Source organism: Arachis hypogaea, chromosome 13, assembly GCF_003086295.3.
Source record: "Arachis hypogaea cultivar Tifrunner chromosome 13, arahy.Tifrunner.gnm2.J5K5, whole genome shotgun sequence".
Classification (NCBI taxonomy): domain Eukaryota; kingdom Viridiplantae; phylum Streptophyta; class Magnoliopsida; order Fabales; family Fabaceae; genus Arachis; species Arachis hypogaea.
The window spans coordinates 78178399-78191546 of NC_092048.1; the positions used below are offsets into that span (position 1 = coordinate 78178399).

General features: G+C 40.3%; 2 non-coding genes across 2 annotated transcripts; both read right to left on the reverse strand.

Moving 5' to 3' along the window:
• Nucleotides 1-670: 670 nt before the first annotated feature.
• Nucleotides 671-774, reverse strand: LOC112739775 (small nucleolar RNA R71). The gene has a single exon (XR_003170714.1). It is a non-coding gene; the product is annotated as a small nucleolar RNA R71 (small nucleolar RNA).
• A 9148-nt stretch (nt 775-9922) lies between these two features.
• LOC112739777 (small nucleolar RNA R71) lies at nt 9923-10026 on the reverse strand. The gene has a single exon (XR_003170716.1). It is a non-coding gene; the product is annotated as a small nucleolar RNA R71 (small nucleolar RNA).
• Between the last annotated feature and the right edge of the window lie 3122 nt (nt 10027-13148).

Here is a 13148-nt window from a genome sequence, read left to right on the forward strand (position 1 = left end):
TTGAATTAATTCCTCAATTGAGCTGACCATACTCTTCCATTAACCAAGAGTATTTTACCTGTTTGTGTTTGAGCTGTGTTCTTGTATGACAGGTAGGAGAGGAGAGACATCAACTCCTCCATATACCGAACCGGAAAGGACCCTTCATAGACTTAGAAGGGAAGCAAGAGGGAAGAGAGTAGTGGGAGAAGAGGAATCTGAAGGAGAATCTGAGGACAATTTTGAGGAAGCTCTAGATCTCAACATGGATAGAGAAGTTCACAACCATGAGAGAGCTGATGGAAACAATGCCATTCCTGAGAGGAGGGTTCTTAGTTCATACATAAACCCAACCTCTGGGAATTGTGGTAGTAGCATCCAGAAACCACCCATTCAGGCCAACAATTTTGAGCTCAAGCCACAGCTAATATCATTGGTGGAAAATCATTGTTCCTTTGGAGGAAGTGCTAATGAAGACCCAAACCAACATCTCACAAAATTCCTGAGAATTTGTGACACTGTGAAGTCCAATGGAGTCCAGGAAGATGCCTATAAACTGCTCTTGTTCCCATTTTCACTTAGGGACAAGGCAGCTAAGTGGCTGGAATCATTCCCAAGGGGGAGTCTAACCACATGGGATGAGGTGGAAGGCAAGTTTCTGGCACGTTTCTACCCTCCACAAAAGGTCAATAGGCTTCGATCTGAGGTCCAGACTTTTAGACAACAAGATGGTGAAACTCTCTACGAGGCATGGGAGAGATTCAAGGACTTGACAAGGAAATGCCCACCAAACATGTTCCATGATTGGGTGCAATTGCACATCTTCTATGATGGGCTCTCTTATGAATCAAGGAAGGCTGTAGACCATTCATCAGGAGGTTCATTGAACAAGAAAAAGACCGTGGAAGAAGCCATTGAAGTGATCGAGACAGTGGCTGAGAATGAGTACTACTATGCATCAGAAAGGCACAACACTAAGGGAGTCATGGAGCTGAACCATGTTGATACAATTCTAGCCCAAAACAAGGTGTTTGCCAAGCAACTAGCAGAGCTTACCAGGCAATTAGAAACAAAGCAAGTGGCTGCAATACACACACAAGATCAAGAGGAAGTAGGCATTGAAGGAGGTGATTGGGATGAGGTTAACTATGTGGGAAACCAACAAAGGCAATCATATGATCCACACTCCAACACTTACAACCCAGGCTGGAGAAACCACCCAAACTTTGGGTGGGGAAACCAACAAACCCAACCACAAAACCACAAACCTTACAACCACAACCAACAAAACAATTCCACATACCAAAACTCCAACCAAAGATCATACCAAGCCACACAAAACACTTACCCCCAATCATCATATCATGGCCAAAATAATCAACATACCCAACCTAATCCGAACCAACAATTTCAAGATCAATTAAACCGGATGGAAGGAATGATGGCAACCATGAGCCAAGACATAATTGAATTGAAGAGCTTCAGGGATGATGTGAGAACTACCTTAAGAAACCATGGTGAAAAACTCAAAAGGTTGGAATCTCAAGTAGGAGAGCTATCTCAACAGGCACCCAAATCAACTGCAGTGTTCCCTAGTGACACAGAAAAGAATCCTAAGGGGGAACAAAAGAAAGTAAGATGGGAAGAGTGCAAGGCAATCACCATATTGAAGGAAGCCTCAGAAGAAGAAGGAATCAGGTCCTCACAGCAGGAACCAGAAATCTTGAAAGAAGATGTGGAAGAAGTTAAGCAGGAAAGTGGAACTGAGCAAGCCAAGGATCTGCAAAAAGGCATGATGGAAGTATACCAACCAAAAGCACCATTTCCTGAGAGGTTAGGAGGAGGTGAAAAAAGGAAAACCTATTCAAGGTTTCTAGAGACATTTAATTCTCTGCATGTCAATATTCCCTTTCTTGAGATTCTTCATCAAATGCCCACACACATCAAGTATTTAAAGGAATTGTTAAGCAAGAAAAGAGTTTTGAAGGGAGGACAAACGGTAACAATGAACAAAGAATGCAGTGCTCTCATCAAGAAGGACACACTCTCTAAGAAAACGGACCCAGGAAGTTTTCATATCCCTTGCATCATAGGGGAAACAAAAATTGACAGAGGATTCTGTGATCTAGGAGCTAGCATAAATGTGATGCCTCTAACTCTTATGAAGAGGCTACAACTGAACGAGGTGAGATCCACTGATGTAATCATACAACTGGCTGACAAAACTCAGAAGCAAGCTGAAGGGGTAGTTGAAAATGTGCTGGTGAAAGTAGGAGATTATTATTTCCCCACAGACTTTGTCATTGTGGACATGGAGGAAAGCTATTTACACCCTATCATTCTGGGCAGACCATTTCTAGCCACTACTAGAGCGCTCATAGATGTAGAACAAGGAGAACTAATTCTGAGAATACATGATGAACAGCTCATTTTCAAAGTCTTCAAACCTGCATCTGAGCCTGAACCAGAATCTGAAAAGCCTAAAGATGAGAGTAGCCATCCGTGTTTGGAGGAAAGTAATCCAGCAGCTGAGACTCTAAAACAGTCATTGGAAGGCAAACAAGAGTTGCAAGAGTTAGAGCCACAAGAATCAGTGGAAACAGATCAGAAGGATCCTCCTGACATAAAGGTCAATGAAGAAATCCTCAAGAGAAAGGGAAGAGTGATAGGGAGATTGCCAAGAGGATGGAGAAACAAGAAAATTCCCACTGAAGGTTTTTCTCCGGGAGATAAAGTGATCTCAAGTCATTATCTGCCAATCCCACCTGGCCTCAAGACCATTCCTTCCCAGCTCCCTCAAGTGTTCACAATCAAGAAAGTTCTTTCTATGGAACATTTAGAGGTCATGAATGAATCAAGAGGGGACGTTTTCATAGTGAGAGGAGAGGACGTCAAGCACTACAATCCACCCTAGCAAGGGACAACCGTCAAGCTAGTGACGTTAAAGAAGCGCTTCATGGGAGGCAACCCATTTTTTTTTTTTTAGTATCCTTAATCTTTAGTGCTTTGCTTTACATCTAATAAAGCATGGTTTCTTATGCATGAACTTGAATCCTCAGGACAACTATTGATTAAGTGCACTAAACCGTGCATGTAAATTACAATTGGTCTCTAAGTTTGGTGTGCCTGATGGCACTCCCAAATCTTACTCAAATTGAATTCCATCTTTCATTCAAGGTGCACAACCAAACATTAAGTTTGGTGTTCTTTTTGAACACAGTTTATGAAAAGCAAGAAGTTCCTCTGGATTTCAAAATTCATGACAAGTATACCATTCACATATTTTAATGCTTTAGTTTCAATTACTTAGGGTAGTCACTTTGTTTAGAATCAAAGAGCCAAGGTGACTATGATTTATTAGAAATATGCACACTCATTAAGGACAACCAATATGGATTTCATGTCATCAGGAGACTTAACCAAAAACTAAGTTTGGTGTCCAAATAATAAGTGTGCATACATGTAGAAGTCACGGCTATAAGCTCATAAAGACAAGCATTGATTTACATGTGCAAATACTATTCATAATTCACATGGACCGAAAAATGATAGTAAATTTGTTTGTTTGTGCAGGTACAAAAGAAAAGACAAAAATGGAGGAAAAAGACAAAGGGAGGTACGTGCTTGGTCAAAAAGAAAATTCATAAATCTTTGAAACTAACACATGGGAAAAGGAAGTTCTGCAAGAAAAGAAAGCTACATGTACAACCTAATGCATCCAGAATACTTCCAAGAAAATGAAAAGCCAATCGTCCTTATCTACAATTCATATATTTACCATCAAGCCACCCTTCACAAACCACCCTAGCCGTTCATTTTTCACTCATGGGCACTATAAAGAACCACTTGGGGAACGAGTCCCACACCATCAATCCTCCTTCATACACTTTTTCCTTCATCATAGCATAACCATCTCTTGCCGAAAACAATCTCACCACACCTCCAACAACACTTCTTGCTTCACCTTGTCAACTTTAGTTGTCACTTACCAAAATGGCAGCTTCATCTAGCCACAAAAGAAGAAAAGACAAGCAGCCAATGGAGGAAAACAGGGGATTCGATGCATGGAGATACAGATCAGTGTTCCATGAGATTCAAGCCGAATGGATGAGACCTAAAACGGTATTAGCTGAGGTCCCCTTTGAACTTGAAAAGGATGAGTTCCCAGGTGTTTGGGAAAAGATCAAAAAGAGGAAGTGGGAGCTCCTAACTAAGCCAATCACTAGAATCAACATCAACTTGGTGAAGGAGTTTTATGCAAATGCAGTAAGGGAGGATCAAACCAAGAACCCCACATACAAAAGCTATGTGAGAGGGGTGGAAGTTGACTTCAGTCCCAAAGCAATCATGAAAAATCTTGGCCTGAAAAACATACATTTCAGCCAAGCAAGTTATGAAGAAAGGATGAGAGGAGAACCTGACTATACAACTATTGCTGAAGACCTTTGTGCCATCAGAGCTGAATGGGTGAGAAAAACAAGAGGGGCTCCAAGAGTCTTGAGAAGAGGAGACCTAACACCTGAAGCTAAAGGGTGGTATGCAATAGTTAGGAGATCCATCCTACCCACTGCAAACTCTTCAGAAATAGTCCCTAAAAGAGCCATCTTGCTACATTGCATTATGGTTGGAGGAGAGATCAAAGTTCATAAACTCATTGCTGAACAGATACAAGAGTTTAGTGAGAAAAGTGACCCTGAATCCTGGCTTCATTTCCCTAGCACCATCATTAGACTATGCATCGATGCCCAAGTACCACTTGAGGATGAAAGACCTAATTGGCTATATCCTGGGCTGGCCATAACTGCACACAGAATGACTCTTGGCCCAACTCCTCCAAGACATACAAGAAGAAGAAATGAAGAAGGGCAACAAGTGGAAGCCGAGCAAGAAGCAGAACAAGAAAGACAGGAAGGAGAAGACAGAGAAGAAGAGCAAGAAGAGCAAGCAAATCCTGAAAGAAGACAACGAATTCCCAGAGACCCCATGGATATGAGCAGAATGCAGGAAATCATGGAAGGAATGTCTCAACAATACATGAGGTCTCAGGAAAGACAAGAAGACTTTCATCTAAAAATGATGGATATGCAAAGGAACTTTGAATCAAGATTCTTTGATCTGCAAAGGGAACAAAATCTACACTTACAGGAATCCTTCAGCCACATATGCCAACACCAAGATGCCAATGTCTTGGCAATCAAGGAAGCCACCACTTTACAGAATGCAAGATACTCAGTCCAAGCTGACTACAACATCAGTTCGCAAATCAAGCTTAACTACATAGGGGAACATCTACACAAGATGGACCCAGCATTCCCAGCTTATGATGAGTATTTCAAAGGGAGGAAAGAAGGAGAAATAAACAAGGCAATGATCCTTGAAAAAGGAGTGGAAGAAACGATGAAAAAGGCTGGATTCTGGAAAAAGCTCATAAGAAAAGACAAAGGAAGCACAAGTGGTCAAAAAGAGGCAGGAAGCAAGAAGAAGCAGGATCCCAAGAATTAAGAAGAACCAAGCAATAAATAAGAGGTGGTCTCGTTCCTTAATAATCAAATGATAATTGGTGAATTGTCTTTATGAACGTGTTTTCATCATAAGTCATTTAAGTGTTAGGTGGAGTCTTTTTTATGAGTCGTTTTTTTTAGTATGTGTGTTTGTTAAGTGCTTTGAATAAAGTGAATGCCTAGATGTTTGGATATAACTTCACCTTCTTAAACAAGTGCGTGCCATGCTTGTTCTGTTTCCAAAAATAAAAGAAAAGTTTGAACAAAAGTAACTTGGCTAAATTAGTGACAAATCAAGTAGAATTAAGTGGTGGTATGCATGCTTGATTGTTTAGTCACATCACTAAAATTAGAGTGTAGAATTATCATTTTTTATGTAGAAGTAAAAATTGTCTATGGATCTTGATGAATAAATGTCTTTGGCCATGAAAAAGAAAGAAAAAGGAAAAGAAAAAGCCACGGAAAAAGGCAACCAAAAAGCAAAAAAATTGAGAAAATAAGCTAGGCACCAATGGTTTGAACTTCTGAGACAAATGCCTGTGGTGTTTTTGTATTAAGGATATGCTTGGATGAATAGGTTCTGAGGAGTGTTTCAACACTTGGTAACTTGGGTTAACTAACCCGGGATTATCAACCAAAAGTCCATTATCAAGAGCAACCTAAATACAAAACATTTAGTCACACAAAGAGGTGCTGGGCACCAATGTCTCAAGAAGAGATGTGAACTAAAATGCCTAAAGTGGATATGTGTAGTACACTGTTAAGAAAAAGAAAATGCCAAAGGCTTGTGCAACACATGACTCTAAGCAAACAAGGAGCAAAAGAAGCTCCAAGAAGAAGAAAAGAAAAAAAAAAAAAAAAAAGAAAAGTGCCAAAGACATAAGAATAACAGGAGTCCATAGCAATTTTTGATGGATGCAATGAAAAAGTGATAATCCTACCTGATAAGTATGAAAAAGTGATGCTGCAACTTTCTGCATAAAACCCTTCTGATGAACTTCAAATGCTTGCTAATATAGCCAATGTAATTACTTTCTGTTCATACTTTCTTCTCAAATAACTCAGGACTTGCTTAGGGACAAGCAAGTATTAAGTTTGGTGTTGTGATGCCAAGGCATCATAGGCTAGTTTCACTAGCATTTTTCTGTTAGTTTTAGTTGTTTTATGCATTTTCTTGAGCTTAAAGTAACCAAAAATGGTTAAATGAAGAACAAAGTAATGAACCATCCAAACAATATGATTTTGATGCAAATTCCATGAGTTTTAGTTGTATTACTTAAATGCTATGAATGAAAGATTTCTCATGAAATTTTGCAAGACTTTGATGCAATTGTTTGGATGATTTCAGGGAAGAAGAGGCTAAGCAAGGAAGCAACAAAATCAATAAAGGAAGCTTGAATATCACATGTGGAGTTTAAGTTCCAGTTTAAGCCTAAACTGGAGCTTAAACGCCAAAATCATGAAGGATAAGAAATGCTGGGATTGAAGTTTAACCTCCAGTTTGACCTCAAACTGGAGGTTAAACGCCAGAATGAAAAGCCTCACTTAAGGAGCATTCCACGTTTAACCTCCAGTTTGACCTCAAACTGGAGGTTAAACGCCAGAATGAGTATGCCACCCAGGGAGGAGTTCCACGTTTAACCTCCAGTTTGACCTCAAACTGGAGGTTAAACGCCAGAACCAGGAAGAGTACCAGGGGCCATTCCACGTTTAAGCTCCAGTTTGACTCAAACTGGAGCTTAAACGTGTTCGATAGTTTTTTCACTCCAGGGTTGCTCTCTCCATCTCCACGTTTAACCTCCAGTTTGACCCCAAACTGGAGGTTAAACGTGTTCGACACCTCCAGGGCCACCATTCCAAGCTTCCACGTTTAACCTCCAGTTTGACCTCAAACTGGAGGTTAAACGTGTTCGACACCTCCAGGGCCACCATTCCAAGCTTCCACGTTTAACCTCCAGTTTGACCTCAAACTGGAGGTTAAACGTGTTCGACCTCCAGTATGCCTCCACCCTTTCCACGTTTAACCTCCAGTTTGACCTCAAACTGGAGGTTAAACGTGTTCGACCTCCAGGGCTGCCCTTCCTATCTCCACGTTTAAGCTTCAGTTTAACCTTAAACTGAAGCTTAAACGTGTTCGACTACATGACTCTCCAGGGCTACCTTCTTCCATTTCCACGTTTAAGCTTCAGTTTAACCTTAACTGAAGCTTAAACGTGCTTCTACAAATGGCCTCACTGGAAGTGTCTGGCGTTTAAGTTGCAGTTTAAGCTTAAACTACAACTTAAACGCCACTCTTGAAAAGGGTTTCTGGGCCAAAAATATTGTGATTTAAGTTAGTCTTTGAGCACAATTATTAACTTAAACTTACTTTGGTATGAAACCCAATTGAATATCATGGTTTATGGGATTGGGCCTGAAGGATTGATGAGTTTGAAATCTCAATTTATTGAGTCATGTGTCATTATTTGATTATCACTAAGTTGGCTCAATAAATGTTACAGGATCTGGATCAACAACCTCATCAAGATTATGGATCATAAACCCAAGGCAAAAGGAAAGCAAGGAGAGGCCTCAAAGCCCAAGAAGCACAACTGAAGCTCAATATAGAAAGTGTATAAATAGGATAGAAGTTAAGTTAGAGAGGACTTACTTTCACTTTTAGCTAGTTTCTTTTTCTTTGTAATTGAATTCAGAGCTATGATTCACTAAACCCCTTTCATTGGGTTAGGGAGCTCTATTGTAATTCAATGAATCAATAATAGTTTATCTTCTTCTTCAATCTTTTCTCTTGAATTTTGTTAGAAAGCTTCTCGATCTAATTCCATTGAGTAGTTGTCTTGGGAAAGAAACTACTCATACTTGGAATCCTTCGGAGCCTTGGGAAAGGAATGGAGGATTCATGCTAGAGAAGCTTTCTCACAGTGGATTGGATTGGGGTTTGGATGGATATTGTGACATGTAATCCTACCAAATTGTGGTTCATGAAATTGTGTGGTATAATCAGTGATCAAGCATCATCTCTTCTTATGAACATTTAAACCAAGGGATTGGGAATTTGTTTGTTTTTAGAGAGCATTGGTGAGCCAAGGAATTGGGATCCAATCATATAAGATTGCCAAGCAAAATTCAATGAATGCATTGGTTGAGGAAGAGATTTACATGTTTTGATTCGGAGATTTCAATATCTCCTAAACCCAATGAATTCCCCATTTCTGATTTCCACTTTCTCTTTACATTCTGCAATTCAATTCTTGCAATCATCCCCATTCCCTTTTAATTTCAGCAATTTACATTCTGCTCTTTAATTCATGCAATTTAAGATTCAGCCATTTAATTTTCTTGTCATTTACTTTTCCCGCCAATTTTACATTCCGCAATTCTCATCTCAAATCTTGATTCCGCTCAACTAGAACACACTTCTAATCCGAATTGCTCACTCAACCAATCCTTGTGGGATTCGACCTCACTCTATTGTGAGTTTTTACTTGACGACGATAACCGGTGCACTTGCCGGAAGGAATTTTGCCGATCGTGCAATTTCCTAAATCGTAGCATAACACGTTTATGCGCATCAAGTTTATGGCGCCGTTGCCGGGGATTGGTTTTCGATTGACAATTCTCAAATTGGAAGCTAACTAGATTGAGCAATTTTCTCTTGCTTTGTTAATTATGTTCTAAATACTTGTTGAATTTTAATTTCTGCACTTGGTTACATGCTTTCCTTCTTTATGCCTTTAAATTCATGCAACTAACTCACTGACTCACTAACTGTTTGAATTAATTCCTCAATTGAGCTGACCATACTCTTCCATTAACCAAGAGTATTTTACCTGTTTGTGTTTGAGCTGTGTTCTTGTATGACAGGTAGGAGAGGAGAGACATCAACTCCTCCATATACCGAACCGGAAAGGACCCTTCATAGACTTAGAAGGGAAGCAAGAGGGAAGAGAGTAGTGGGAGAAGAGGAATCTGAAGGAGAATCTGAGGACAATTTTGAGGAAGCTCTAGATCTCAACATGGATAGAGAAGTTCACAACCATGAGAGAGCTGATGGAAACAATGCCATTCCTGAGAGGAGGGTTCTTAGTTCATACATAAACCCAACCTCTGGGAATTGTGGTAGTAGCATCCAGAAACCACCCATTCAGGCCAACAATTTTGAGCTCAAGCCACAGCTAATATCATTGGTGGAAAATCATTGTTCCTTTGGAGGAAGTGCTAATGAAGACCCAAACCAACATCTCACAAAATTCCTGAGAATTTGTGACACTGTGAAGTCCAATGGAGTCCAGGAAGATGCCTATAAACTGCTCTTGTTCCCATTTTCACTTAGGGACAAGGCAGCTAAGTGGCTGGAATCATTCCCAAGGGGGAGTCTAACCACATGGGATGAGGTGGAAGGCAAGTTTCTGGCACGTTTCTACCCTCCACAAAAGGTCAATAGGCTTCGATCTGAGGTCCAGACTTTTAGACAACAAGATGGTGAAACTCTCTACGAGGCATGGGAGAGATTCAAGGACTTGACAAGGAAATGCCCACCAAACATGTTCCATGATTGGGTGCAATTGCACATCTTCTATGATGGGCTCTCTTATGAATCAAGGAAGGCTGTAGACCATTCATCAGGAGGTTCATTGAACAAGAAAAAGACCGTGGAAGAAGCCATTGAAGTGATCGAGACAGTGGCTGAGAATGAGTACTACTATGCATCAGAAAGGCACAACACTAAGGGAGTCATGGAGCTGAACCATGTTGATACAATTCTAGCCCAAAACAAGGTGTTTGCCAAGCAACTAGCAGAGCTTACCAGGCAATTAGAAACAAAGCAAGTGGCTGCAATACACACACAAGATCAAGAGGAAGTAGGCATTGAAGGAGGTGATTGGGATGAGGTTAACTATGTGGGAAACCAACAAAGGCAATCATATGATCCACACTCCAACACTTACAACCCAGGCTGGAGAAACCACCCAAACTTTGGGTGGGGAAACCAACAAACCCAACCACAAAACCACAAACCTTACAACCACAACCAACAAAACAATTCCACATACCAAAACTCCAACCAAAGATCATACCAAGCCACACAAAACACTTACCCCCAATCATCATATCATGGCCAAAATAATCAACATACCCAACCTAATCCGAACCAACAATTTCAAGATCAATTAAACCGGATGGAAGGAATGATGGCAACCATGAGCCAAGACATAATTGAATTGAAGAGCTTCAGGGATGATGTGAGAACTACCTTAAGAAACCATGGTGAAAAACTCAAAAGGTTGGAATCTCAAGTAGGAGAGCTATCTCAACAGGCACCCAAATCAACTGCAGTGTTCCCTAGTGACACAGAAAAGAATCCTAAGGGGAACAAAAGAAGTAAGATGGGAAGAGTGCAAGGCAATCACCATATTGAAGGAAGCCTCAGAAGAAGAAGGAATCAGGTCCTCACAGCAGGAACCAGAAATCTTGAAAGAAGATGTGGAAGAAGTTAAGCAGGAAAGTGGAACTGAGCAAGCCAAGGATCTGCAAAAAGGCATGATGGAAGTATACCAACCAAAAGCACCATTTCCTGAGAGGTTAGGAGGAGGTGAAAAAAGGAAAACCTATTCAAGGTTTCTAGAGACATTTAATTCTCTGCATGTCAATATTCCCTTTCTTGAGATTCTTCATCAAATGCCCACACACATCAAGTATTTAAAGGAATTGTTAAGAAAGAAAAGAGTTTTGAAGGGAGGACAAACGGTAACAATGAACAAAGAATGCAGTGCTCTCATCAAGAAGGACACACTCTCTAAGAAAACGGACCCAGGAAGTTTTCATATCCCTTGCATCATAGGGGAAACAAAAATTGACAGAGGATTCTGTGATCTAGGAGCTAGCATAAATGTGATGCCTCTAACTCTTATGAAGAGGCTACAACTGAACGAGGTGAGATCCACTGATGTAATCATACAACTGGCTGACAAAACTCAGAAGCAAGCTGAAGGGGTAGTTGAAAATGTGCTGGTGAAAGTAGGAGATTATTATTTCCCCACAGACTTTGTCATTGTGGACATGGAGGAAAGCTATTTACACCCTATCATTCTGGGCAGACCATTTCTAGCCACTACTAGAGCGCTCATAGATGTAGAACAAGGAGAACTAATTCTGAGAATACATGATGAACAGCTCATTTTCAAAGTCTTCAAACCTGCATCTGAGCCTGAACCAGAATCTGAAAAGCCTAAAGATGAGAGTAGCCATCCGTGTTTGGAGGAAAGTAATCCAGCAGCTGAGACTCTAAAACAGTCATTGGAAGGCAAACAAGAGTTGCAAGAGTTAGAGCCACAAGAATCAGTGGAAACAGATCAGAAGGATCCTCCTGACATAAAGGTCAATGAAGAAATCCTCAAGAGAAAGGGAAGAGTGATAGGGAGATTGCCAAGAGGATGGAGAAACAAGAAAATTCCCACTGAAGGTTTTTCTCCGGGAGATAAAGTGATCTCAAGTCATTATCTGCCAATCCCACCTGGCCTCAAGACCATTCCTTCCCAGCTCCCTCAAGTGTTCACAATCAAGAAAGTTCTTTCTATGGAACATTTAGAGGTCATGAATGAATCAAGAGGGGACGTTTTCATAGTGAGAGGAGAGGACGTCAAGCACTACAATCCACCCTAGCAAGGGACAACCGTCAAGCTAGTGACGTTAAAGAAGCGCTTCATGGGAGGCAACCCATTTTTTTTTTTTAGTATCCTTAATCTTTAGTGCTTTGCTTTACATCTAATAAAGCATGGTTTCTTATGCATGAACTTGAATCCTCAGGACAACTATTGATTAAGTGCACTAAACCGTGCATGTAAATTACAATTGGTCTCTAAGTTTGGTGTGCCTGATGGCACTCCCAAATCTTACTCAAATTGAATTCCATCTTTCATTCAAGGTGCACAACCAAACATTAAGTTTGGTGTTCTTTTTGAACACAGTTTATGAAAAGCAAGAAGTTCCTCTGGATTTCAAAATTCATGACAAGTATACCATTCACATATTTTAATGCTTTAGTTTCAATTACTTAGGGTAGTCACTTTGTTTAGAATCAAAGAGCCAAGGTGACTATGATTTATTAGAAATATGCACACTCATTAAGGACAACCAATATGGATTTCATGTCATCAGGAGACTTAACCAAAAACTAAGTTTGGTGTCCAAATAATAAGTGTGCATACATGTAGAAGTCACGGCTATAAGCTCATAAAGACAAGCATTGATTTACATGTGCAAATACTATTCATAATTCACATGGACCGAAAAATGATAGTAAATTTGTTTGTTTGTGCAGGTACAAAAGAAAAGACAAAAATGGAGGAAAAAGACAAAGGGAGGTACGTGCTTGGTCAAAAAGAAAATTCATAAATCTTTGAAACTAACACATGGGAAAAGGAAGTTCTGCAAGAAAAGAAAGCTACATGTACAACCTAATGCATCCAGAATACTTCCAAGAAAATGAAAAGCCAATCGTCCTTATCTACAATTCATATATTTACCATCAAGCCACCCTTCACAAACCACCCTAGCCGTTCATTTTTCACTCATGGGCACTATAAAGAACCACTTGGGGAACGAGTCCCACACCATCAATCCTCCTTCATACACTTTTTCCTTCATCATAGCATAACCATCTCTTGC